Below are 5450 nucleotides of genomic sequence, written 5' to 3'. Positions count from 1 at the left end.
AGAGAGAGAGAGAGAGAGAGAGAGAGAGAGAGAGAGAGAGAGAGAGATTCTTGAAGGGGGTTTTCCAGTATTTACTCTACAAAAAAAACTTTAAAAGCCTTTTTTCTGGCTCCTAATGAAAGGCAAATATTAGAAACAGTAATTAAAATGTTGACATGGCAGAAGATAGCTCGATGTGCAGCATAGCCAAGCCTGGCAGGTTTTGATAAATGAGGCTAAACCACACAGGCTAGTTGGTGTTCCTTCTCTAGTAGGCCATGAGATCCAGAAGACGCATTCCTCTCCACACCCCACCACCCAGACTTCCAGGGAGGATGACAGCACATAAGGAAGAGCTCCCAATTGTATCAGAATGTTCATTCTGTCCCCAAACAGTCATGAAAGATGGAGTGAACGCTTCAGGAAGGTCTTGGGGTAGAGGGTGGGAAGGGTTCATTGTTGAGCTTGCAACACTGAGTGCATTTGCTGATGGGTATAAAACCAGGGACCCACTCCCTGCAATTACTAACACATTGTCACAAATATAAACATTAAAGGAGAAGGGAATTGGGAGTGGGGAGAAAAAAAATAGTATTTCTAACCAATTTTTTTTCCTGTAAAAGTCTCTCTCAGACATTCTCTGGCCCATGGACAATCGGAAGTTTTCAATTCACTCAACATGGAGTGAACGCACATCTTAAAAAGTTTCCATGCACTTACTTGAATGTCACAAAACACAGATGCCTGACAAATAAAGGGCTGTGGGATCCCCACATGATTTCCACCCTCCCACCTCCTCTAGATTCTTCCAAAAGAAATAAAAGACTCACCCACAAACAATCCTTCACTGTGCCCTCCAACATTTGAGTCAGACTCAGGCCTGGGCTCCTGGCATCCTTCATTTGGACAAACATCCAAGCAATCAGACACTCCACATTTCCTCTGGGCTTTGTAAAGCATTTGGAGACAAACGTGCCCAGGGATGGCTGTAAGTGTCTTCACTCTGATGGGATTAGTTTGTACCCTGGCCCTGACTGAAGAATTCAGTCAAATGATGTTCTCATTTACAAGGCTGAGTCAGAAGCATGGGGCTGGTGGCATTTTTATTCCAAAACTGTCTAAGTTGTACTGAGTGTTGCTTCCCTGTCACAAGAGACAGGGAGTCCTGGGCTTTTCACTTGACATTTTCAGTGTCTTTGAAGCAGAATTCCTGGGCTTGCTCTTTCTATCAGGCATCCAGCCAGCACAGGTGTTCACATGCCTTTTGGAGAACATGCTAGGTTTCACTAGATTTAGAACCGAAAGGAATCTCAGTGAAGACCAAATTTGACTGAGGCAGACAAAAGTTAAATGGCTTGACCAGGGCTCCACAGCCAATAAGTGCCTGAGGCCAGATTTGAACTCAGATCTTCCTCACTTGGGATGGGAGCTCTATCCACTGTGCCACCAGGTGCCTCTGTGCTAAAAGTAGGGTGACAGTAAATGAGAGTACTTAGTTGCTCTTGATGGGTTAATAACATTTGGAAGAGAGGAGTTTTAGGCCAAGATACTCAAAGACTGGCAGATATGATTGTTGAACCACTCAAGACTCAGGATCTCTGAGAAATGATGGAGAATGGGAGAGGAAAGGCCTACTAGAGAAGGGCAAATTTTGTCCTGTTTTCTTAAAAGGAATGGAGATGTGGTCTGCTAGCTCTAAGCCAATGAGCTTGATGTTGATTCCTCGGGGAGGCAGCTGTACGACGTATTATTGAGATATTAATATAGATAACATTGTTGATAGGTTCATAATGTTATTATATTACCACGATGCTCTAGATAAGAAAGCGTCGATCACAAAAATCTTAATTCCTCAAGAATAAATATCACTCCAGATGAACTGAACTTTGCTGACCTCTAGGCTTCCTGACACTATTTTTACAATTCCATGCCAAGTTTTGTTGTTATCCTTTGGTGACTGCCCTTGCTTTCACTCTTCTGTACTAATCTGGGGGCAGACAAGTGGTACAGTGAATGCTCTAGGCCTGGAGTCAGGAAGACCCGAGTTCAAATCCAGGCTCAGACAATTACTAGTTGTGTGGTCCTGAGCAAGTCATCTAACCTCCGTTTGCTTCAGTTTCTTCAACTGTAAAATGGGGATTAAAAAAAGGGCTATTGGAAAGATTGAATGAGACTTTGCTTGTAAAGTGCTTTGTAAACTTTGAAGTTAAGTAGAAATACTATCTCTTATTCTGACCTGCTCTCTCAGAATCCAGGGTACATGTCTAATTATGACTGCCCTTCCTCTATTTCATCCTAAACTCTGAGTGAATGTTAAAACACAAATTCTATTAAATTCGATTTAATCCAACAAGTATTTATCCAGCAGATGCTGGGGAGAGTAAGACAAAAATGGAAACAGACCCTTCTCCCCAGGAATTTCCACTTTACTGTGGGTGGGAGGAAGCCCCACTCTGTCTTTTATTAGTAACAAAATGAACGGATCTCCGTTGCTCAGGTAGCCCCTCATTTCTTGCCTTCCCCTCCCACAGAAGAAGAAATATACTCTTGGTCTGAGTCTGGAAGTAGTTTGTGGTCAGCAAAGTTTGATGGATGGTGGAATGGGGACTGACGCTCAGCTGCTCCAGACAGTGGTGGTCCTGACCCTGGCTGTTGGGATTGGATTAGGAAAGGATTGGAATTCAAGTTGTAGGCTACCATTATCTCCAACCCAGACTCTAGAGGAGAATGACAGCCTGGAGGATGCACTCTCTCTGCTAAACATGGCCTTCCTCATAAACTGTGGAGACTATCACCGTAGCTGGAAATGCATGAATGGTGGGAGAAGGTCCCCCAACCCTCTGAGTGACTGACTTGGGCACTGGAAAAAAAAACACAAATATTCTGCTTTCAATATATTGGATGGTTCCATTAACTTGAAAATAGAGTGGTAGGTTATGAGAGCTATACAGGGGTTATCAGACATTTGGTTCAAATTCATACAGAAAGGGTATGGCAGAGGTGAGACTGCAACTAAACCCTTCGATTCCTCAGTCAGGGCTTGGTCCACCACACCACAAATCCCCTCCTGATTTTCCTTTTTATTAATTTTGGAAATGGGGCGTGATGAATTGAGTGCTGGCTTCAGAGTCACAAAGAGTCCAATCATAATCTCACCAACTGTGGGAGCTGAGTCGAGTGACTTAATCTTGATGTATGTGAGGTCATTCCTAAGGCTTTTCTACTAAGTTAATATGGGATGTTATCTCCATTGGTGGAAGGGAGTGCCCACTCACAAAGCTGAGATCACAGATTCTTTATATAGTCATGTATGTTGGAAATGATTTTTTATGAGTTAAGATAAATTCATTTGATCGAAAGAAAAAAATAAGATAGCAACCCATGAATAGTCAGTGACGTGAGAACCTCAACTAGAGCTTAAATACACAAATGAACCTGATATTTTAAGCAAAAATAAAATTCAGTCCCTTGGAACCAGTGATTGGAGGCAGGGATAGAAACGAAACTTTAGCAAAGTGGATAAAAGGGTCAGAAAAGTAAAATTTGGAAGGATGTAATGAAAGCCAAGGAAGATTGGGTGATGATCAATAATTCTGGTAAAGCCCATATCTGAAAGTATGGCTATTGAAGAGAGATCAGACACTATTGGAAAAATGAAGGTAAAACAGTAATTAACATTGCTAATGTTCTGTTCCAAATATTTGCTCCTATTTTTATGGTTCTTTTTTTTTTTTTTCTTTTTAGAGGGAGGAAGGCAGGACAATTTGGGTTAAATGACTTGCCCAAGGTCACACGGCTAGTAAATGTTAAGTGTCTGAGGCCAACTTTGAACTCAGGTCCTCCTGACTCCAGGGCCAATGCTCTATTCACTGTGCCACTTAGCCACCCCTTTATGATCCTTTAAGGTTTACAGAGCTTCCACCACCATGTGAAGTAGTTAGTAAAAAAATTAGTCCCATTTTACAGATGAAATTGAGGCGATTGAAGCAAAATGCCCCTTCTAGTTTAATCATTTTTTTCAATTAAATTTAATCTTATTTTTTTTAATTAACAAAACATCTATTTTCTCTTTTTCATGTCCCTTACTGCCTTTTTTTAAAGAAAAAAACCCAAAATTTTTGTAAGAAATATGTATATTCAAGCAAAACCAATTTTCACATTGGCCACATTCAAAAAGTATGTTTTACTCTGTATCCTAAGTCCCTCTTTCAGGAAGTGAGTGGTCAGCTTCATCACTGGTGTTCTGGAATCACAGATGGTCATTGTATTAATTGGGCTTCTTAAGTCATTCAAAATGGTTTGTCTTTACAATACAGTTGTTATTGAATAAATTTTTCTCCTGTTCTGTTCCCTTCAATGGTTATCAGGCCATAGAAATCTTCCTCAGGTTTTTCTGCAACTATCCCTTTCATCCTTTCTTACAAGAGTATTTCATTACATTCACATTCCAGAATTTATTTAGCCATTCCCAAGTGAATGGACGACATCTCCCTTAGTTTCCAGTTCCTTGCACACACACACACACACACACACACACACACACACACACACACAAGCTGCCATAAATACTTTTTGTAGACGTGAATCCTTTTCCTCTTTCTTTGATCTTTTTTATTGGGTCAAAGGGCATGCAGAGTCTGGTAACTCTTTGGGCATAGCTCCAAGTTGCCTTCCAGAATGGCTATGATGAATCCACAGCACCACCAACAATGCATCAATGTTCCTGCTTTCCCACAGCCCCTCCGACATTTGTCACGTTCCTGGCAAAGGGACTTGTTCATGGTCACAAGACTTCACAACCACCTTCAGGTGGCTCTCCTAACACTGAGTCTCAGCCTCCTGCCCTTGTAGGTGCTGAGACTCAGGGAGGGTTCTGTCAATCGTGGACTGCAGGGTTAGAAGGAATTAGAAGCATGACTTCAGGAAGGGGAACGGAATCCCTAAGGCTGGTAAAGACAGGACTCAGTATTTGAATGTAGGTCGTCTGACTCCAAATCCACGTCCTTTCTATTCTACACCAACTCTTGGGCTTGACAGCCTTTATAACTTGGCTGCCTTCCTACTTCTCCAGGCTTCTTACGTGGTCCCTTCCACCTTCTCTAGGAGCCACGAACACTGGCCTTCTTGAGCTTCCTTGCCCACAATATTCCATCTCCTGACTCCTAGCCTTTTCATTAGCTGCCCATCTTGTTCTGCAATGTGCTCCCTCCTCACTTGGCTTCTTTTAAGAATCTGCTCGAATCCCAGCCTTCTACAAGAGACCCTTCTTGGTCACCTCTCCTCCTCCCCACTCCTGGAGTGCCTCCCACTTACCCTCTCATTCTTCATCTTTAATGCGGTTGGTTATCCTGTTGTCTTTACCATTAGACTGGGAACTCCTTGGGGCAGAGACCAGTCTTAGCCTTTCTTTGTATCCTTAGTACTTAACAGTGTCTTTGCATATAGTTAGCAAAATAAATGCTTTTTGACTG

General features: G+C 42.2%; 1 long non-coding RNA gene across 1 annotated transcript in view; it reads right to left on the bottom strand.

Moving 5' to 3' along the window:
* Positions 1-1201, bottom strand: part of LOC138159747 (uncharacterized) — a 67405-nt gene extending 66204 nt beyond the window's left edge. The window contains exon 1 of the long non-coding RNA XR_011167960.1: positions 810-1201. This is a non-coding gene — a long non-coding RNA (uncharacterized lncRNA). The remainder of the gene's footprint in view (positions 1-809) is intronic.
* Between the last annotated feature and the right edge of the window lie 4249 nt (positions 1202-5450).

Source organism: Petaurus breviceps, unplaced genomic scaffold, assembly GCF_028583685.1.
Source record: "Petaurus breviceps papuanus isolate PSGF00001 unplaced genomic scaffold, PetGlider_PUasm1.0 178, whole genome shotgun sequence".
NCBI classification, from domain to species: Eukaryota; Metazoa; Chordata; class Mammalia; order Diprotodontia; family Petauridae; genus Petaurus; species Petaurus breviceps.
Note: the sequence above shows the minus strand (reverse complement) of the source record. Positions and strands in the feature narration are given on the sequence as shown.